The sequence below is a fragment of the Cheilinus undulatus genome, linkage group 16 (assembly GCF_018320785.1).
Source record: "Cheilinus undulatus linkage group 16, ASM1832078v1, whole genome shotgun sequence".
NCBI lineage: Eukaryota > Metazoa > Chordata > Actinopteri > Labriformes > Labridae > Cheilinus > Cheilinus undulatus.
In genome coordinates this window covers 40663994-40687748 of record NC_054880.1, presented here as the reverse complement: position 1 = coordinate 40687748, position 23755 = coordinate 40663994, and the positions used below count along the sequence as shown (strand labels likewise).

The following is a 23755-nucleotide window of genomic DNA, read 5'->3' as shown; positions in this document are numbered from 1 at the left end:
TCCTGTGAACAGGAGAATCTCATGTTTTGCTTCCATCTTCACTCGCCATCACATGTGATTCGCAGCCGGAGTTACAGAACCAGTAAGGGAGCAACAGACACATGTGGTGACCTCATACTGTGTGTCATTGGTTGAAACCTTTGTCTGGCAACTTTTGCCAGACCAGAGCAAGAGGAGAGACTTAGACCTGTTAATCTCTAAAAAATGTCAAAGCCAAGCTGAAGTCATTATTCTGCGTCTTCAATCTCATATTTGAGACATTTGGAAAAAAAAAAAAAAAAAGTAGAATGACAGACAACATTTTTGTTAAAAAATTGTTGTGTAGGTGTAATGGTAGGACTCAGGATGCGGAGACGATGGAGCAGATTTAACAGATTTATTGTGCAGGTAAGTGACAAAGGGAGGGGGGATCTCAGGAGTCCAAGGGAAAGTGAGAGTGTGCTGGAGCTGGCTGCGGTGATCAGGGCAGGAGGCACTGGAAAGAAGAGGGAGAGGCACGTTAACAACAAGAAGCAAAATACAAGCACTGGAAATTACTCAAAAAGGTTCTTCAACAAGAGCACTGGAAACTTCTCTGGGAGATCTCGAGAGAAGGAGCCTGGAGCTGACGTTTACCGTAAGGTAAGGTTGGCAAGACTCAGGCGCTGAAGAGAGCTGCAGCAGGTCCTAAATAGTGATCCTCGATGAGTGATTCGCTGCAGGTGTGCGCTCTCCACAGCACCAGGGGGGGAGGGGTGAATGCCTCAGGGAAAGCAAAGAAAGTTAGCAGCCAGAAACAGCCTCCGGAACCGGAAGCTAACCAAAATAAGATAATAAAACGACAAAAAACACCACAAAAATGAAATGACAAAATTTTATTTTAGAGCTTTTCTGCACTTTCCTATGGTTTTATTCATATATGTTCCACTACTTTTGTGAAGCTAAGACTTTGGTAAACCTATTACCAGCACCGAAACAATCCATCCACATTAGTGAAGGTGTGTTTTCACAAGAGATGCAAAAAAATGTCAAAAATCTGATTTCAAAATTCAGCATTTGGGCCAAAATAAGTCTTTACACAGTACTTGAGGCCAAAAATGTGCCTCAGTATGCATTTAGCTGAGATTGATGTAAATTTTGATATAAAATACTTGGGTTTGTGTTATTTGCAAGTACCTTAAAAAGATAAATTGAAAAATAATGTACAAATTCTGGAAATACCCATAGACCTTATAGGGCCAATGGCTGACATCACACCAATATTTTCTACAGTCTGTAATCTTAACACATGGTCTGCCGAACAATAATACAGGATTTTTAGGGGGCTCCTGGGGGGGTCATTTAGAAGTCAATGAGACTTCTCTGGATTCAGTCCTGGTTTTCCTATCCTACCTGCCATACTGAGCTCTATCAGACAGTGCATTATTTCCATCTTCTTTAATAGCTAGCTTTTTAGCAATAGCATCTTTGCCTTTTCATAGTAGTTTCATTGGAGAAAGTTGTGTTTATCCCATTCCCAAAGTGTTCCTGTTGCCTATTTCCACCACTATGTAACCCCTAATATCCACCTTCGCTGTCTGGGCTGTGAGCTACTCGCTCCCTGTCTAGTCTGTTATTTCTGCACACACTTTTCAGTCTTAAATATCAACCGCAAACTGCCCATTGGGAAGAGGTTTGGGCTGTCAGTTAGAGCAGAATGTTGTATGCTTGAGACATGACACAGGTTTGCTACTGTGCTCCACAGAATTTAAGGTGCAGCAGGTACAGTGTCCTGAAAAAGTATTTGCCACCTTTTCTGATTTTTTTGCATATTTATTATACTTAACTGTTTCTGATCATCAAACCAATTTAAATGTCTCACAAAGACAACCCTAGTAAATAGAAAATGCAGTTTCTAAATGATGATTTTATTTATTGAGGGAAATAAAAATCCAAACCTGGCCCTGTGTGAAAAAGTAATTGCCCCCTGAACCTCATAACTGGTTGTTCCACCTTTGGCAGCAATAACTGAAATCAGGTGCTTCCAGTAACTGGTGATGAGTCGTTCGCATCGCTGTGGAGGAATTTTAGCCCACTCTTCTTCAAAGAACTCAGCCATTGGCGGGTTTTCAAGTATGAACTGTCTGTTTAAGACAGGGGTGTCAAACTCAAGGCCCAGGGGCCAAATCCTGCCCATGGTACAGTTACACCCGGCCCGCAAGATCATGTCATATTTCTATTATAACTGGCCCACCAGTATGAGGTCTGCAGATTCCCTCCAGTATAACAATTTATTATTTTGTAATTTGCATCTCACAGTTATGACTTAAAATTATGGGTTAGACTTTTATCTCATATTTTGACCATTTAGATCCACCATTTTAATTTTAAGTCATATTTTAAAGTTTTAAACTCATGAATTAGAATTTTATCTTACATTTTGACATTTTCAACTCCTAACTCTGAATTTTAATCCCAAATACAAACCTTTTTGATTTAAAATCATACATTTTTATCTCACCTTTGGACCTATAACTCAGTATTTTAAATTTTATCTCATATATGACATTAAAAACTCTTGATATTGAATTTCATCTTATATTGTCACCTTTAAAATTTTTGATTTTGATTTTTTTTTCTCATATCTTGACCTTTTCAACTCCCGGTTATAACTTTTAATCCCGAATATTGACCTTGTCGATTCAAATTGTTACATTTTTTCAACCATGGAAATATAACAAAGAGATGGGTGAAAGATGATTCAGATCAGCGCCTGTTGCTTTATTTTCTCTTGCTCGCTCACCCCCACCCAACCCTCCTCTCTCTCTCTCTCTCTCTCTCTCTCTAAAACCTCACTTTAACACCGTAGTTTCCATGACATCAGTCATGGAAGTATAACAGATAAAGGCATACGTTTGTAGCCTACTCACAGGTCATAACAGAGACAGAATTAAAAAGTTGTTCTCCATCTCTCAAACTGGTCTCAGCGCTGTGATGCATGAGTGTGTGCTGTATGAAGCTCTGTGTCACGATGGATCCAGCAGGATTTTAAAGGAGTGACGAACAACAAAAAAGTCCAGTGCAATCTCTGGTTTGTGCTTATGTGCAAACAACATGTTATATCAACTACTGGTTGTAAACACACACCCAAGCATCCACTCCTTCATTACAAACAGACGTTATTCAGTTCAGCAGAGGGACCAGCGACACAGCCAGTCGGATGTGCATAGCATAAATCAGGCTTAAGAGTGCTTAAACTTGAGGGCACATACTGATGGCTGGACGTTCACTTTCAGGATTTTCTGGTAGACAGCAGAATTCATTGTTCCATCAACCACAACAAGTGGTCCAGGTCCTGAAGCAGCAGAGAAGCCCCAGACCATCACACTGCCACCACCATGTTTGACTGCTGGCATGATGTTCTTTTTATCAAATGCTGTGTTATTTTTACTCCAGATATAACGGACTGCACATCTTCCACAAAGTTCAACTTTTGTCTTGTCAGTCCACAGAATATTTCTCCAAAAGTCTTGGGGATCATCAGGATGTTTGCTGGCAAATGTGAGACGAGCCTTTGTGTTCTTTTTTGTCAGCAGTGGTTTTGGCCTTGGAACTCTCCCATGGATGCCCTTTTTGCCCAGTGTCTTTGTTATGGTTGAGTCATGAACTATGACCTTAACTGAGGCCAGAAAGGCCTGCAGGTCTTGGGATGTGGTTCTGGGTTCTTCTGTGGTTCTCCTGGATGAGTCGCTGTTGCGCTCTTGGAGTCATTTTGATTGGCCAACCACTGCTTGGAAAGTTCACCACTGTTCCCAGTTTTCTCCATTTGTGGATAATGGCTCTGACCATGGTTTGCTGGAGTCTCAAAACCTTGGAAATGGCTTTGTAATGTTTTCCAGACTGAGAGTTTCCAATCACTTTGTTTCTCATTTGTTCTTGGATTTCTTTGGATCGTGGCACTACTTTTTCACACATGGTTTGCATTGATAGGTTTGGATTTTTTTCCCTTTAATAATAAAATCATCATTTAGAAATTGCATTTTGTATTCACTTGGGTTGTCTTTGTGAGATTAGGGGTTGTTTTGGAGTAGTAAGATGTCTTTAATGTTTTTGTCAGCCATGGTACAGAGAGGGGAAAATGAGAGATTCAAATATCAATTTGTATAGGCCTGAGTCAAATGGAAACAATTCACACCAGTTAGTTGATAAATTGTGCCTTCATTAGATAAAGGCCTGCATATTGAGATTTGTCTGAATTAATGAATAGAAGAGAGAAGCCCAAGCCCTGATAATAAACTGATAAATAAAGGGAGAAAACAGTGTTTTGCATTGTTAGATTCTCTGCCTTGTCTCCCTTTTCCATCCGTTACTCTCCCTGAGTCTCCAGGGACCCCTGACCAGATTGTGTCCCTTGTTAGGAGCCTGTTGTTTGTGTGTTCAAACCTCCCTGCAGGTGTACGTGTGCGTGTTTGTTTCAGCGCTGCATTAGCCGACTGCCAGAGGCACATTTGGACCCCTATTACCCTCAGCATGTGGAGTGCAGCTTGGGTTTTACCTTTAAATGGATGGGTGGGGCGGGAGGTGCAGACTTCTACGACTCCTGCTCTTTTTGTTTTTTCTTACCGACTGTTATTCCCTCACCTGAGACTTGCTTGGCAGCCAAAAATATCCACAACATAAGGCAGCTGGAGAAATCGCCATCACAAACACGCCGCAGCTCATGGACTCTACGGCTTTGTTGTACTCGGAGTACAAAACACACACACAAACACACGGAGATTATGTAAAACCTGAAAAGAGATCCACAGGGAGCATCAGTCCCAGTTTTAGGTGAGTCAGGCAGCTTGGAGGATCCCATGAATGTGTAATGTGTGCGTCTGTGTTGAGGTTCACATGTCAAAATCTTGTAGACTGCTTCACATCCATGTGAATGTTATTCTGCAATGTCAACATGTCTTCTCTAAGGCATCAGATTTGTTTTATTGCTTGTCAGAATTTGTTGGTGTTGCATGGAATTAGAGCATTTTTCTTCACACTATTTTTGGGATGTAGTTGCATACACAGCCTGACTAGTGTTAGCTAAGGGGAGAAAACATAAATGTAATGATGCTGTAGAACAGGGGTGTCCAAACTTTCTCCTTTGGGGGCCACATTAGGAAATATATAAGGACGGTGGGGCCACTTTCATATGCCTCACCTTGAGGATATTAAAGTTAAATAAGACCTGTCTAATGTACACTATATTGCCAAAAGTATTCACTCACCCATGCAAATAATTGAAATCAGGTGTTCCAATCACTTCCATGACCACAGGCTTATAAAATCAAGCACCTAGGTGTGCAGACTGTTTCTACAAACATTTGTGAAAGAATGGGTCACTCTCAGGAGCTCAGTGAATTCCAGCGTGGTATTGTGATAAGATGTCACCTGTGCAACAAGTCCAATCATGAAATATCCGCAGAGGTCACCAAGTTTTTGCAGAGTTAACCGCTACAGACCTCCAAACTTCATGTGGCCTTCAGATTAGCTCAAGAACAGTGTGTAGAGAGCTTCAAGGAATGGGTTTCCATGGCCGAGCAGCTGCATCCAAGCCATACATCACCAAGTGCAATGCAAAGCATTAGATGCAGTGGTGTGAAGCACGCCACCACTGGACTCTAGAGCAGTGGAGACACATTCTCTGGCGTGACAAATCGTGCTAATCCTTTTGGCAATCTGATTGACGAGTCTGGGTTTGGGGGTTCCCAGGAGAATGGTACTTTTCTGACTGCATAGTGCCAAGTGTAAAGTTTGGTGGAGGGGGGATTATGGTGTGGGCTTGTTTTTCATGAGCTGGGCTTGGCCCCTTAGTTCCAGCAAAAGGAACTCTGAATGCTTCAGCATACCAAGAGATTCTGGACAATTCCATGCTCCCAACTTTGTGGGAACAGTTTGGGGATGGCCCCTTCTGTTCCAACATGACTGTGCACCAGTGCACAAAGCAAGGTCCATAAAGACATGGATGAGAGAGTTTGGTGTGGATGAACTTGACTGGCCTGCACAGAGTCCTGACCTCAACCCGATAGGACACCTTTGGGATGAATTAGAGCGGAGACTGAGAGCCAGACCTTCAAAATGGCCACCACAAACACACATTCCCACTGTGAAGCACGTGGTGGCAGCATCATGATGTGGGGATGCTTCTCTGTAGACAGCCCTGGAAGGCTTGTAAAGATAGAGGGAATTGACTGTTAGCTGTTGAATGCAGCAAAATATTGGAAAATGCTGGAGGGCGATCTTATCCCCTTATGACCTATTGTATCATATTTGTTATATACTTTTATTGGACTTACATCTAATCAATATGATCAATAGACTTCTACATTTTGACTACAATCTGATAAATGATAAAAATGGTCTACTAGTGGATTATCAGTTGCCAAAAAATCCAAATGTATCAGATGTGATAAAAAAAATACTTAAGTGAATTTTATGGCACTTTTTCTATTTTGGATTCTGGTAGAATGTTAAATAAACATCTCAAAAAAATAAGAATGTCATGGCAATTATTTGATTAGTCAGAGTTTAAGGGTGTTTGAAGAGGAAATAGAAGGTGAAGGGAGTAATGAGCAAAAGCTACACAGAAAGGGTGAGCGTTCTGGAGTGTTTGAGTCAGAGCTCAGACCTCAATCCAGCAGGGTATTTGTGGCTGGGCTGGAAAAGGACAGTTCATGACTGATCCCTGTGCAACCTGACAGAGCTTTAGCAGTTTTACAAAGAAGAATGGAGTAAAATTTTAGTGTCCAGATGTGCAAGCCTGATTGAGACCTATCCACACAGACTCAGTGCTGTGATTGCAGCTAAAGGTGCATTTACTAAATACTGATTTGAAGGGGGTGAATATTTATGCAGTCACTTATTTATACATTACATATTTTTTATTCAATTGACATAACTTTGTAGAAATCTGCTTCTACTTTTACATTAAAAATTGTTTGTGTGACTTTTTTTTAGTCAAAAAGCCACATTATATCAACCATGATTGATTTATGAACTCAATGAAAGGGTAAAACATCCAAGGGGGAGATTACTTTTTATAGGCACTACATATTAAACTTTGCTTAGCCATCAGCAATAACTCAAGCATGGTTTTAATACCTACCAACATGCCAGAGAAGCAGAGACAGATCAGGCTCTTGTTGCACAAACAGCTAAGATAAGATAAATGACTGCTTTGTTTTCATAAGTGTAGTGTGAGTGACGGTGCTCAACAAATAGCAGCAGATGAAGCATGAACAGCCACTTGACACCGACATACCAGCCTGAAGCACCATTATAAATGAAGGTACAGCAAAGGGATGTTGTGGAGACTATTGTGTAAAGTCCCAGAATCATTCGCTGTCATTTTTGAAGCCAAACAAAATAATGGAAGCTGATCAGTCCAATAAAGCCGCCACTGTCGGGAAAGTCCTTTCTTTAGCACATTTTTGGTTTTAAAGACCCTCAATCAATCACCATTAGTGTACCTCTTGGCTCTTGTTCATTCAATTAATTAAATTCAATAGCCCAAGTCAGAGCCTCATGTTGCACTATCTATTATCATTCATTAAGAATGAAAAGGTTTAAAACTTCAATATGCTGCATATTCAGCAGCAGCCAGCACAAATAAATTAGGCGAGATGAAAGAAATCAAACATGTGGGAATGTGTGATTATCATTCTAACTGCTGCGTTTGCCCACACACACACACATATCTGCAAATACCTCAGAGGTCCTGAGAAGTAAAGTTCAGCAGATGGGAGTGTAGAGCTGGTAGCAGGTGGCTTCACTAGAAACACCCACTTCACTTTCATTACAGCCTGCAATGCAGAAGTGGAGTTAAAGCCAAAGAGATGATATTTACCGTGATGGTAAGAGAGAATATTTACACAGAGATTAGGCCGGTAAAACACTCCTGATTGATTCCATCACTCATAAATAAGCATGTTTACTTAAAATTCCCTTAACTTGTAGAGAAATGAATGACAGCCCATGCTGTAAAAGTGCAGCAATAAGATTTCCTGTAAGTTTATTTTATGGGACCGTAAAACACATCTGTTCATTCTTAATGGAGTGACTGATTGCTGAGCCAACGCCGTGCTGAACACAGACGGTTTCAACACAAAGCCAGCCTCTCTCACAGTGAACAGGCCTCATTTGTAAATGAGAGGTTCTACAAGACTATTAGAAGGTAAAAGATTGTTTAAATGGTGATTATAAACCTTTTCTGTTTTTACCAAGGCTGTCAAACAACATTTTTTAAATCACAATGAATTACTTAATTTATACAGTAGGTCCTCATATAAAGACATGGGGCCTTTATTTACAAAATTACAGAAGGTACCAGGCCTTTAAAAGAAGGAGTCCTTTTATTTTAACACAGGTCTTTTTTTATTCCTAATTCTCTTTAAGAAATGCAATTGTTTACATTAATATTTTCACAAAAAAGAATAATTCACAGTTTCCACTAGCCTTTTTTATTTGGGTTACGGCAAAAATGGCTGGCAGTCCTCCAAAATTCCAACCCTTAAAGACCCTGTAAAGAGAAATCCAAAGTTTTTGTCTTAACACACTAGATATGTTGGAATATGGTTGCTGTAAACATGTGAAAACACTGAGATCTACATGTGACTAAATTTTGGATTTAAACTGTTAGAAAGTTTTCACCTCTTTCCTTGGTTTTGTGTGGGCGGGGCTAATATGTGATGTCATGATGTCAAGAGCCCACAGTGGGGGAATGACCGCTCTAACACTACAATATAAAATCACAGAGCAGCTCATCTCAGTCCAGTCTGTTGTTAGCTGATGTCACTGCCTTTATTGGACGTTAACAGTCAGTTAAATGCTGATTTTTTGTTTATGGTGAGGTAAATTTGCTAAAATCTATCAGCCACAGTGGTCTATGGATCACTGAAAGCATCATAACAGAGATTTGAGCCAGAAAACTGACTTTGTCTCTTCTTCTAATGTCAACAAAAGGTCAAGAGGCAAGATAATGGTGTGGGTGCTTTCCTCAGTTCAGATTGCAGGATTTTTAAAATTTGAGAGGGTCATATTTCTCCTGAGTCGGCGTGGCTTCAGCTCATTCAACAGACACGCCCACACCGGACTTTACAGCCTAATTTTTCATGATTTTGAAGCTTCATTTTATAAACTTGGAGATGTTTTATTCAACTGAATTTTGAAGTAGGGGTTCATAACACAGTGACCTGTCATACAACAAACCTAAATACAGATTTATTTTTACTTTACAGGGTCTTTAAAGGCTGGCACAGAACTGGTCGTTGGCATGTCAAACACAAGAGCGATCTTGACCACTCATCGTATGCTGACCTCACCACTGTCTCCAGGACTATCTGTGAGTTCACAGGTCATGAGGGGGTCAAAGAATATCAATCCATGTACACCAGAAGGGCTCTGTGTGATTGTAGCGGTCTTTTGCTCATAAAAGCTTGGTTTTCAAGGTTCTCTCATGAGCTCAGTCTGAGCAAAGAATATGATTGGCAGAGGAGCGTCAGGTGTGATGATCCAGAGCAGGGATCATCAACTCCACTTTCACAAGGGCCAGCTTTTTCTTGATTGATGCTGTGGGGCCCAGAAATTAAAATAAACAGAAATAAAATCAATATTTTTGGAAACTCAACATAGTGTTGTAAAAAAAAAATATTTCCTTCTAAAATGAAAGGAACTTTAAGCCTGCCAATACAATATTATCATACTGTATTGGCAATCCTTAGTGGTCTTTCCAGTGTAGAGGTAGAGGATTTATCAATAAAGACAATAAATTCTAGATGTAATATTAACTGTGTTTTAGCACTTACTATCCTGGCCTGAAAATATCTAGTGGGTCCACAAATAGGGGGATTACTGAAGTCTTTTACAGAGGGTACTTAACGTGCAGCACAAAACCTGAATAAGGTACAGCAACAGAACAGCAGCTTCCACATTAGTTCATGCCTTCTTATAAAGCAGTTTTTGATGTACCAGCAGTAAGGATAAGCATGCTATGTCTTGTCACGGTGGCTCTGATAAGACAGGTCCTGTTACATCTGTGAAGGATTTCTCAGTGCTTTCAGTGCTGCTGGAAATATCTGGGGTTACCATGGTACTCAATTAAAACACATATTATAAAGGATTAGTTAATAAATGTAGACATTTCAGTGCTGAATTCTGGTATGAAGATAAGACCATGATCCTTCAATGGCTTCCCACCAATAAATGCTGCCAGTTGGTGTGAACTTCCATGTGGCACCTATTTGACCCTAAGACCCCATCAGGTTTTTGTCCTCCATGTCAGCTTGGTTGCCATGGCTCTTAGCAGATGAATTCTGAGCGACAGAAATAGTGAACATGATAAATCAGAGAAAACCTGTTCCTCTCAGCGTGCAATTCGACATCCTTCTGTGTAATGCTTTGCTTCACAGCAGCATTTACAGAAAATATTAGTTCCACATTATATCTGCTATGCTTCTGCACTGTCTACATGGTAAACAACGTGTTTGCATGGCTTTGATGTCAGAGCAAATGGCTGATCTCAGATATTAACCTACATTATGGGAGGTTATGCAAACTGTGAGGTTACACTCACTGTGGCCCATATGTCATAGAGTATTTTGTAAGCCGTGCACAGTATCACTGGGCGTGAAATGCATTAAACATATTTCATATTATACGACAGATGGTTGGGGTTAAAGTGAACAAGATATTATGCTGTTCTTTTGTAACTACACTCAATTTCTGACCCATATAGAAATGTTCTTATTCTAACACTAAACTTAACAACAGAACACCCAGATGTGATGTTATTCAGCCTTCACTGGTCAGTTTAGTTCAATATTTCAATGGATATAGGTGCCATTTTTACAAGGACTGAATGATACAGAACCATGTTGCTTTGTAGGGTAGATTACAATTTTTTTAAGCCGCTGCTGTAAAGGTTTCTAAATGTTTTGGCATTTATTTGTCAGGCTGTAGAGCATCAGCTTTTACGTATTTTATAAAGGCAGTACTATATAGTTGATATAAACTGGATGGATGGGGTTACACACAAAGACAATAGAGGTAAAATTACAGATTAACATGTTGTAAAAGCTAACCATTACTGAGATATCACAATGTCCTGAGATTGTAGCAAATATGGTAAGGCAAACTCACAAAACACTTGAAAACTAAGCATGTAAGACTAAACTAAACCCAACATGTGTGTAGCTAGATACAGTGAGCTCCACAGCTGAAACACGGAGGCAGAAGTCGGCAAATAATCCATAAAACAACATTAAACAAAGATATTGGAGTGGTTTTTGTAATTTTTAGATCTCTATTAACGGAGAAATTTACATTTGTAGCTCGATTTGTTCCCCGCATTCAACGCCATCTTTCTTTGAGTGAATACCAAGGGAGCTCCACAAACATCTCAAAATTGAGGGAGATAAAGCCCTCAAAGTCGCCCTGCAGCTCAACTCTCAGCCCTCACACTTTGCGGGAATGCGCATTTCGAGACTGAGGGCTAAGATTGAGGGTTAAGGGGAGAATTCAGTTTCAGCCTGAGACTAATGAAAATAGATCTTTGATGACTAATGTTGGGTCCCCAGTCTAGGGGAACCTAGACATAAGACAATGAGTGGCCCCACTCATCCCACTCCCAAGGGAAGCCAGGTACAAGTAAAGCAAAATTAATCAGCAGTTTAACTGTCTTAATAAGAGTAACAAACAAATGAACAAAAGTGGCTACTCACTGCTGCCAAGAGCTTAATGTTTAACAAAAAAACCTCACAAATTTACAGCTTTACAATCACAAGCTAAGCACCAAGTTACAAAGCTGATTTCCAAGTGTAAGTCACACAATTCACAAAGTCACAAAGCTAAAGTTGCTGGCTTTTTTGTAAGTGGCGGGTAAAGGGGAGAGCAGACTGCAGCAGCTGACATTTAAAGGCTGGGGGAGTGGTCAGATCCAATCAGCAGCAGCATCTTCCTCTTTAATGACCCAACCAACTAAAGCCACCTACATCATCACCTGATCACTTAGGGAGCTTTCACACTTGGGGCCCGGTCCTGGATCCGAGTGCACTTGAGTCCAGTTCGTTTTGGTAGTGTGAATGCAAACAAACCACGCCTTGACACCAGGCCCTGGCCCACTTGGGAAGGTGGTCTCGGGCGCAATTCAAGTGGACTCTGGCTTGGTTCAGATGAGATGTGAATGCAATCGCGCCCGAATATGGGACAGAGCGTGGTATCAGCTTTATGATGTTATCGTAAAAACTGAACTTCTTTCCACAGCGAGGCAGTTTGTTCACATTTTTCCTCTATAAAGTGTGGAAATCTTCAGAATCCAGTCAATAAAGACTCTGTTGTGACTCACCTTACAGATGAACACAGGTTGGAGTCAGTGAGCTGAGATGCAAAGGCAATAAAAGTCTCCTTTCAACTCAAAAACCACTATATCTGCGCAGCGTGAGCCCATTTAATCCTCTGAGCTGCACGTAGATGTGCAGATACAAAGATGGACGTTGCTGGCATCTTAAAAAGTGATTCTAAATCATCCATGGCGACTGGATGGAATTTTTGTCGGGTTAAAACAAAAACAATCTTCGCTCAGGTCATGACCTGAGTGGTTGCCATGGTAGCTTCTTCTTTTCTCTCCTCTTTGTTGGGGTTGTAAACCAGCTACGTGCATACTGCCACCTGCTGTTTCAGACTGAGTACATGTGCACCCGCTGGGACACACTCATACTCAACACTGCAGGGGAGGACACAGAGCTGCACATGTGCAGTAAAACAGAAACGATACAAAACTATGACCCAGGGTCATAACACTTAAACTGACAAAAACTAAGGTTAGTTTTTGTCAAGATGGCTAAAACTAGATTAAATGTAATTTAGTTTTTGTCGGACATTCAAAATCCATGGTATTTCTCCACTGTGGGTAAATCTGTCAAAAAACAATGCATCTGTATTTATTCTACCCCTCAGCTGTAGAAAGCAGGGACCCCAGGTTTGGCACTAGGTTGTTATAGTTAACTAGAAATAAATAAAAACTAAGATTTACCCCCCCCCCAAAAAAAAACAAAAAAAAAAAAAGACTATCTAAAACTGTACAGTGCGCTTACAAAACTAACTAAAATAAAATAAAAATGGAGACAAAATGCCATTAGTTTTTGTCTTTGGCACAAACGTTCTGATTGGCACGACACCCAAGTCTGGGGAGTGTTAAATTGCCTGATCTGATTGGTTAAGACGACACACAGTGGTAGTTTCATGCCAGAGTCGTATTTAAACATCATCATTAAGTAAATATAATGATAAGTTAAGAGTTGCCTGTTTGAATATGTTTTTTTTTTTAATGCATGATGCTCATTCAGCCCCGACATCTATCTGTAAAAAACTAAAACTGACACTAAAATTAATAAAAACTAAACTAAAACGAAACATTTTTTCAAAACAGAAACTGAACTAAACTAACAACCCAGCAGTCAAAACTAATAAAAACTAAACTGAAATCGAACACAGAAAGTGAAAACGAAATAGAAATAAAAACTAATGAAAAATACAAACTATTATAACCTTGGTCTGGAAGAGTGCCTAGAACACACTACCATGGCTTGGTACCAGATTTAGGCAAGAGAATAAATGCTTGGACTAAAAGTAAAGACTAAAACATGAGGACTTTTTATAGACTAAAACTAGACTGAAATGTTTTGGAGTTTTTGTAGGGTAAAAATGACTGAAATGTGACTAAAACTAAAAGACACGTAATCGAAAGACTAAGACTAAAATTAAGATTAAAAATAGCTGTCAAAATTAACACTGGTTTTCAATCCGGCCTTTGGCACTTTCCTGCATGTCTCTCCCCAGCTATTTCCAGTTATATCCACCGGAAAAAAGGGGATTGTTAAGCAGACTGTTCAGAGCAGAGTAGCTCTCTGACGAAGCTGAACTGGGGTTGGAAAGGACTAGAAGAAGGTGTAGGAGAGGAGAAAAGTGAGAATAGGACAGAGACTAGAGAAACAACAAAACGCCAGATAAAAGACACATTTTTGGCATAAACTTTTCTCCCATTTTGTTGTAAATTGATATGTCTTTATTGATGATGGCAGCAATATTTGAAAAACTAGCTAAATTAGCTGGAACAGCTATGATTTATAGATCATGTCTTTTGGTTTGGAAACATTAATCTTTTAAAAGGATGTCTCACACCGTTCAATAAAATAAGTTAAAACAGGGCCATGATCAGGGTCGTCAGAAAGAAGTGGCTCAACTCTTGAATTCATTTTTATATAAAACAAATAAAAACACATCCCTGTGGTGAGCCAGTAAAAGAAATACTTAAATCTGCTAAAATACCATTGACTCTCACACATTAAGTTCTCCCAGTTGAAAAGTCTATGAGTGAGCTAAACTGTCAAGATCAATGCTGTGGATGCTATGTAGTTTTTCTGCTAAACTGTGAGGTTGAATACAATTCAAAGCAGAAGAAAACTCAATAAAAGGTACACATACAAAGGTCTTTGCTCCTTCCAGGTGAGTTAAAATCATGTTAAGAAGTGTGGAGGATTTAGTTTAGCATTTACGACATTTTTGATCTCATCCTTAACGATCTTTTCAGATGATTTAATCGCTAAAGTAGTGAGTATTACAGGCCTGTAGTCATTAAGAGTCTTCTCTGCACTGATTCCTTCCAAAGGCTAGGAGCTCTGTAAAGCTGAATGTTGTCATCCAAGCTCTGAGAATGACCCTCACCCTGTATTTTTTGTTTCAGGATCTTTCATATGTGCATGTGTAAAAGCACCAAAACAGCCATTTCCTCAAGTTAGTGATGAATTTGATCATCTTTTCCCCCTCCTGTCCTTTGATTCTGTCTGATTAAAACTGCCCATTTGAAGAACATAATAACAGCCTAGATAATATTCAAAATGTCTTTTCCTAAAAGTGTAAGTTTTGTCCCAAAAAGCAGCATTATCTTCATTCTCTTGAACGCCCCAGTGCACACAAGTGGGGATGACATGAGGAGGATGTAGCGGAGTGCCTCTTGACATTAAGGCTTCTGGAGGATGCCTTTATCTATAGTTAAAGCTCGGCCCACTTTGCAGAATGGCTGCTGTACTCGGCTGATGTTGGCCTTTCACACCCACTCTGTCACCCAAGTTTAAATGTCAAGCCCACATTAGCTTGTGAGGCATGGATACAACTGGTTATCTGACAGCCGGGGTACACGCAGACACACAACAACAATGTTCACGACACATTTCATTTCGCCTCATAGCCCCAGACGAAAACACACCATCCATATCAGCTTTTATTAGTCAGATACTAAAAGGGTTTTGCTGTTATGTTTAGTATATGCCAGCTGGAATTCTGTTAAATAAAATTGTATGTGTGTTTGGTTATGGATACACACATATACAAACACACTTGTCCTCAACCTGTCATAGACTGACCACCTGTCATACGGGCACGGCCAGAGGAGGCAGCAAAGCGGAACAACAAGGCACGTACACACATGCATGCAAAACCCGAACACAAACAAGGCCCGGACCCCACAGATCCTCTTTGGCAGACACCATCCTTCACTTTGACATGACGTCTCATAAGTCAGCAGGGGGAGGGGGCGGAGCACGGGACAGGGGAAAGGGGGGAAGGTTAGCGAGAGGAGAACCAGGTAAAAGGTGGAGGAGGCAGAGCAGGAATAGGGGGGAGTGGTGCAGCATGATAACCCAATTTGTTAGTGGTGGATAAATAGAGGTCTGGGAGGTAAATCACCAAGGGGAGAGTAAATGAAATCAGGATGGAGAGAAAGGGAAGGAGGGGAGGAGGAGGCATGGGCTGGAACAAACAACCTGGTCTAATGTAAATAATGCCGAGCATGCTTGTTGGTGAGAGGCTATATTTCAATATCGAGCATATAAAAAGGCTACACAGAGGAATTATAAGTGCCTCAGACTGTACTTTCAAGCCATAAATCACTCTAGTGTAGCTACTGACCTATATTGCCGACAAATATTTGTTGTGTTGGATGTTCTTAGTCAGCAAGGTTTCAGGTGTGAGTTTGATGAATGTATTCTATTATATCTCTCCTGTGTGGACATGGAGGTTTCAGTGGATTTTGTCGCCACCTGTGGACAAAAATGTTTGATATTTTTGTCTGAAACATTTTTATGTAGGGCTGCAGGGCAGCGCAGGGATTAGCGCTGTTGCATCACAATAAGAAGGTCCCCGGTTTGCTTCCTGGTCAGGGCCTTTCTGTGTGGAGTTGACATGTTCGTCCCGTGCATGTGTGGGTCCTCTGGGGGGTAGTCTGGCTTCCTTCTACAACCAAAGACATGCTCTTTAGGTTAATTGAGCACTCTAAATTGGCCGTAGGTGTGAGTGTGAGAATGGCTGGTTGTCTGTCTCTACACTGTGTTCAAAATTATTATGCAAATTATATTTTTCTCTGATTTCCCAAAATAGTCAATGCAAATGACAGCACAATTTTCAAGTCATCAACCATTAGAGCATAATTGAAATCTTATTAAACAAACCGCCCAGTGACAACTAATTTTTTCAAAAATAAAAAACTCAAAATGCACTGTTTCAAATAAATATGCACAACAGAGTTTCACAAATGGTCATTTTTGATTAGGAGGTCATATTTACTGAAATCAAAAGCTATTTCAATCAAAAACATCTTAGCAGGCCAAGTCACATGTTAACATAGGAGCCCTTCTTTGATATCACCTTCATAATTCTTGCATCCATTGAACTTGTGAGTTTTTGGAGAGTTCCTCCTTGAATTTCTTTGCAAATGTCAGACTATCCTCCCAGAGCTGCTGTTTTGATGTGAACTGCCTCCTACCCTCATAGATCTTTAGCTTGAGGATGCTCCAAAGGTTCTCAGTAGGGTTGAGGTCAGGGGAGGATGGGGGCCACAACACGAGTTTTATGCCCATAGCAGCCAATGACACAGAGGAATTCTTTGCAGCATGAGATGGTGCATTGTTATGCATTAGGATGAATTTGCTACAGAAGGCACGGTTCTTCTTTTTGTACCATGGAAGAAAGTGGTCAGTCAGAAACTCTATATAATTTGCTGAGGTCATTTTCACACCTTCAGGGACCCTAAAGAGGCCTACCAGCTCTCTCCATGATTCCGTCCCAAGACATGACTCCGCCCCCTCCTTGCTGACATCGCAGCCTTGTTGGGACATGGTAGCCATCCACCAACCATCCATTTCTCCTCTATCGCGACCATCCAGGGTCGCACGGTACAGGACTGTTTGAAAATGAGTCTTCATGTATTTCTGGGCCCACTGCAACCGTTTCTGCTTGTGAGCATTGGTTAGGGGGGGCTGAATAGTAGGTTTATACATGACTGCAAGCCTCTGGAGGATCCTACACCTTGGTTGGTGGGACTCCAGAGGCACCAGCAGCTTCAAATACCTGTTTGCTGCTTTGTAATGACATTTTAGCAGCTGCTCTCTTAATCAGGTGAATTTGTCTGTCAGAAACCTTCCTCATTATGTCTTTTTCTGCACAAACCCATCTGTGCTCTGAATCAGCCACAGATTTCTTCACAGTACGATGATCACACTTAAGTTCTCATGAAACATCTAATGTTTTCATTCCTTGTCCAAAGCATTGCACTATTTGACGCTTTTTAGCAGCAGAGAGATCTTTTTTCTTTCCCATATTGCTGAAACCTGTGGCCTGCTTAATAATGTGGAACGTCCTTTTTAAATAGTTTTCTTTAATTGGGCTCACCTGGCAAACTAATGATCACAGGTGTCTGAGATTGATTTCAGTGATCCAATACTAAAATCCAATTTGCATAATAATTTGGAATGCAGTGTATATTACTGTGAAAAAGTTGATGAAAAAGCCAGTCTTTCTCCCCACGGTCTTGTTGTTTTTTTAAAGTTATAGAGAGTTAATGAGATATAAAAACCAATAGATAAAGACTTGAGGAGCTTTAACAGAAAACTCTATTATTCCTGAACCTTATTCCTCAGCTTAAAGACTGCTTCATGTATTTTGTCCTACAAGTCATGTAAATGCACAGCCTTATTCTTACACTCATTAAAGAATCAATATTAAAAACAGGAGGATCTTGATAATGTCACTCATTTAACTCCAACATTGTGCGCCTCCAAATTAGGCGCCCCTGAAAAACCGCTGCTCAGCACTTTGCACTTTGTTCCTTGTTCACTGGAGTTGCTTGCCAAAAATCTTTATGCAGAGCACTTTGTTGTGTTGAATTTGCATCAAAATAACAGCCCATAAGGGGATCCACTGCTGAATTAAAAAGGGACAATGAATTACCTCCAACTGATCTGCCTCAAAGGAAAGGGGGGGATGTATCGAGCTTCTCGCCCTCTCTCGCTGCGTTTCATCTTTCAAACACAAATCCCAGCGCATGACAGGAAATTATAAACATCCATTCAACCTGCGTTTGACATTTCATACAACACTGTTGATCTTTGGTAAATACCAGGTTGTTACAGCTCTCGCAAGTCTGGGATTCAAAAAGGGTGGGGGGGGGGGTGTAAACAGCCCTGCAGTGATCCCAAGCATCAATTTGTGATGTTACAGTGGTATATGTATACCCTGTAATCTTATCCCTGGCTCTACTTTTGCTCTGTGTTTGGCATTTTTTCCTCCTCTGTTTTAATGTTGTCTGTCCACTTGTTAAGAACACATGCCAAAACTCAGAGATTATCCCAAAATAATCCATATCACTGCTTATCCAGGGTATTTGCATTTTTTTTCTTCAACATGGTGCTGCAGTGAAAGACTAACATTCAGATAAGTGTCAAAAGTATCTAACAGCACCTAGTATGTAAATTTGTTAAATCTGTTTAAGACCCTCAAAGGGTAAATTTTCCTTGCACTATTAGTGGCGATGTCGGCTTCAATTTTCCTTTTTATATTTTGGCACAAGTTGCTTATCTGGACTTTTCAACTGAATGAGGCTTAAGATAATTAAGTCAGATATTTTGATTAGGTATAGGACAGCGGTTTTCAAAGTGTGAGGTGGGCCTCCCCTGGGGGGCGCCACAGAACTTCAGGGGAGGGGTGGAACCATAAACCAGGAAAAAACAAAGTGATTTGCTTTGCTAACTTCTGCTGTGCATGGAGCAAAATGAAAAGACTTATAGTATTGTGATTATTTGTGGTTCTTTGATGTCTTTATTTTAAATATTATTCCCCCAGAAAACCTTAAAAAAGGGAAACTTTTTTGTCCCTTTATACCATTTTTTGACACTTCTCATCCATTCAAGCTACCTTTGGTCATTAATTACTACTTTTTTCCAACGTTTTGCCCTTTTTAACCTGTTTTTTGCCACTTTTTTGACCATTTAAGCATCCCTTTGTCATTAAATACCATTTTATTCCTACTTTTTGCCCATTTTTGCCACTCTTGACTACTTTTGATGTATTTTTTTTACACTTTTTTTTTTTTTTTTTTTTTACCTGTTTTTGCCATCTTTTGACCATTTTTTTGGCACCTGTTACTCTTTTTTTTTTTGGTCACTTCTCACCCATCTTTTTTCTTTTTTTTTAATCCCCATTTTTTAGGTATTTTTCAACAGTTTGGCTCTTTGGTTGAGTAACGCTGCTTTAAGGATTATCAGAGCAGAATAATCAGGTAGTATTGGCAAAAAATGTATTACTTAAACCAAATAACTGATAACCTGGTTAAGACAGATGTTTAAGAACACTGGCAGACCAAAAGATCAAAGATATGAAAATGTTAATATTATTCAAAATTAGAAATAAATGTGTGAAAATATGGTTACGTTTTTTTTTTTTTTTTTTTTTTTTTTTTAGTCTGAATCTTTATGTGGGTGGGGGTCCACCGAATGAATAATTTTCTCTCAGGGGAGGCTCACTCTCACACACTTTGAAAACCCCTGGTAAAGAATAAAAAACACTTGCAAAGATTTGTAGTGTGAATGTGCGGGTCACAACGTGTCCACAAGAGCATTTTGGAGTTGTTGGATTTGATGAGTTTGATGAGGGAAAGCCGGAAATACCATATGTCTCCGTAGCGTTAGCTGAGTAGCTCGCATCTCAGCCCTGCTGATCTAATAACAGTTTGCACCAACAACTAAAGGTAATGAACCTACTCCTAAGACTATAGGGATTATGGCAATGGGCGAATTTGCCATAATGTTGAAGTATCCCTTTAAATGTGAAAGTGTCATAACCTTCTTTTCTTTCTAGTTGCATGCAACCCACATAATTCTAACTTCTGTGTTGGTCTAAAAAACATGTCAGCCCTGCAGCACGCTACATAGCTATGCAGACTGAAGTTTCCCCACACAGCTGAGTCAAAGACAAGGGTGTAGCTCTAGTCTTCTTCATGTGTTCTTTGTTTGTGTAATGGTAGTTAGCAAACAGTTAAAAATCGTATTGCCTTCTGGATTGGGGTGTATCCATACGACTGCATGCACCACAGCTGGGATGTCCAAACCCTGATGGATCAGGACGAATACGTCTACTGTTTCAGGCGTACTGGTTACAAAACAAAGTTTTATGTTGCGTCCTCACTGTTAAACAGTATAACTCTCTTGCTTTCTCTCTGACCCTCCTCTTCACACAGAAGCTCTGTGATCTGCATTGAAGGGCCCGATGAGACCCTCTGTCTGCACTCGGTTCACCTGATGAGCTTCCAAACAAACAAATAGCTTGTATCCTCCGTGGCCTCTCCCCTCCACTGCTGGGATGCTTTAACCTCAATATTTGGAATCTTTAATGGGGAACACTGCATAGGCTTTGTTTAGCAAACACTACCTGACAGGAAATATTATGTCCAGGCAAACAGGAGCTCTACCTGATATTGTGAACCCTGATTTTTCAGAAAACCCAAAGGCCAAACACATAAAGTCCGTGCATGCTCTGCATGAGTTTGTTCTGCACAGCTATGGCTATTGAAAGTGCCAGGGTCTTGATTTATCACTGTAAAAAACCTTAGAATTAATCCGTCAGAAAGATGATCAATGATCACGGCACAGAGCTCCTAATCAAACAGACTTTTTAAAGTGATCTGTAATGGAGGAAAGAATTAAAATATCATTAACGAGGAAATGGTAGCTCCTATTTAAGTGAATGATAAAATGTACTGTTCTTATGAATGCAAGTTTTGTTCATAAAAGAGTTTTCTGCAAATGGACTGCAAAGATAGTAGAACAATTTGGGAAATTTGTATACATATACGCATGTTGTGATTTTAACAGACAGGACTCCAAGGAACAACCAGAGGATGTGAGTTTCTGGCTTGGAGAACTGAGCATTTCACCTCTACTTTTTTTTGCAGATGATGTGGTTCAGTTGGTTTCCTCAGCTGAGGGCCTCCAGTGGACTCTGAGGCTAAGTTTTAATACCAAGACGCAGTGGATTCCCTCCAGGTGCTGGGTAAGTCTGCCTAAAGGAAAGGAGTTCAAGTATCTTGGGGTCTTGTGAACAACCCAAAGATCCTTACCCTACCAACCCTACTGTGCCCCATGTGAAAAAGTATTTGCCCTCTAAGTCTCACATGTATGACAGTCTGTTTCTTGTTGTTGAATCATGAACACTTAACTGAGTCAAGTGAAGCCTGCAGGTCTTTAGATGTTGTTCTGGGTTCTTATGAGACCTCCTCGAGATGCGCTCTTGGAGTTTCTTTGGTAGTCCAGTCATGCCTGGGAAGGGTCACCACTGTTCCAAGTTTTCTTCATTTGTGGGTAATAACTCTCATGGTGGTTCACTGTGGTCCCAAAGCCTTGGAAATGTCTAAGTGACCATTTCAGACTAATAGATGTCAAAGACGTTGTTTCTCATCTTGAATTTCTGTAGATGGTGCCATGATGTGCTGGTTTTTGAGATCTTTTAGACTTCTTCACTTTGTCAGGCAGGTTCTGTTTAACCCTTAGAGGTCCACAGGCTAGTCTGCCATTTTGTTAACACTTTTCTTTTGACAATATAAACCACTCAGAAAATGTATAACATTCATGTTTGGTATCATTTTTTCTGCACTACCTCAGCATTATGAAATAAAAACTAGATTTTTAAAGTGTAAATAACTTAATATGATATAGGACCTCCAACCTTTGATTTCATGTGTCATGTGACAAAAGTAGTGGATGATGAAATCACACTGGCGTGATCATGGCCCCCCTAAGGGTTAAGGGATTTCAGGATTCAACAGGTCTAGCAGTAATAAAAATGTGATTTAGTTTTTCTCGGGTCATCTTTTGCTAATATTAAAACTTGTTTTAATATTAAAACAACAACACAAACGGGTCATACTGAAGATTTTTCTCATTTACAGTATGCCTTTATCTCTAACCTTTCAAGCTGCAGCATTTGAAATCTTGATATCAAAATCGAATATTTTCTTGAAAAAACTCTGGTGCCCATAGAGTTAAAAGGGTAAAATATGTCCTCTTTAAGTTTGACAAACATGCAAGCAGACAGAAATCAGGATTAGGTGAGTACTTTTTCACACATCATGGTAGTTTTAGTGTTCTGCTTTGCCAAGCCAACTTTCTCGAAGAAAGCCTGTGCATGATGAACCTGTCACACAGTCCACCTCCTTAGTTTTCATAAGTCAAGTGTTACGAGATAACTTCTATTTTGGTTCGGCAAAGTAGGATTTAAAATGGATTGATAAACAACTCAACAGTGGGAGATCAGTGAAAAGTTTAACATTCAATATTTGACTCCAGGCACAAAAAACAAGTTGCAAGTTAATGTTGGTTTCTTTTTGTTCTTTTTATTTTATTTTATTTTTTTTATTTAGTGATGCAAGACAATACAATTAATAAAAGAATAGTGAAAGACAAGATACAAACGTAAAAAAATACTAAAAAAGGACAAAAAAGAAGCGCAAATACTTGAAGCTGCTAAGACAACACAAAACAGACCTGGGAGGGGGACTAACAACATACTGTGGCATTTAGAGTTGAAGGTTTGAAGAGCTGTGTCTGTATATGACTGTGTGTGTGTGGGTGTGTGTGTGTGTGTGCCAGGAGTGTATAGGAGAGTATATGGAATGCATGCATGTGCTTTGGTGCATAGGGGGAGCAGCAAAGTGTTAATGATTTTACAGATATCTGTGGGAGAAAAATATATCTCTGTTCCTATGTAGATATGTCTAGATGTGTTTATGTTTGAGAGATGAGTGAAATGTGTCTCATGGGTGTCATATCTTCGCATTATATGTGAGCTTGTAAATGTTGCAAAAACAAAAAAAAAAGTAATAAATAAATAAATAAAATATTTTTAAAAAGGAAGGGGTGGTCAGATGGGGCAAAAGAAATAGAATAAATTAATTGAAAAAACATAAGGAGAGGGAATAAAGAACAGAAGAATGTCATGTCTTTTTTCCTTCTTCTTGTAGTAATGTGAGGTGGAGGCATGCCTTCATCAGTTGCCCACAGACCCTGTGTGTGTGTGTGTGTGTGTGTGTGTGTGGGGGGGGGGGGGCAGTCGCCCCCCCCTCATGGACCAATTGTTGAAAAACACATGCTAAAGTGCCCTCTTTAGAGCCAAAACACACAAAAGTGTCCTCTTGGGAGCCAAAACGCATGCTAAAGTGCCCTCCTGGTTGACAAAACACACTAAACTGCTCCCTTGGCTGGTTAAAACATGAAAACTGCCTACCTGGGTGGCAAAAAGGAGTGTTTAAGTACCCTCCTCATTGGTAAAACACACTAAACTGCCCTCTTGGGTAAAGAAAACACACTAAACTCCAGAAGACCATTAGGACCAAGAAATACTATGAAACACTGCTTTTGCAGTGACTTTTATGTTGGGCCCTTTT

At 40.1% G+C, this 23755-nt stretch overlaps 1 long non-coding RNA gene across 1 annotated transcript; it reads right to left on the bottom strand.

Moving 5' to 3' along the window:
- Positions 1 to 361: 361 nt before the first annotated feature.
- Positions 362 to 802, bottom strand: LOC121523172. Its single transcript, XR_005993033.1, has 2 exons — positions 616 to 802; positions 362 to 475 (listed from the first exon to the last, which is right to left on the bottom strand). It is a non-coding gene; the product is annotated as an uncharacterized LOC121523172 (long non-coding RNA).
- Between the last annotated feature and the right edge of the window lie 22953 nt (positions 803 to 23755).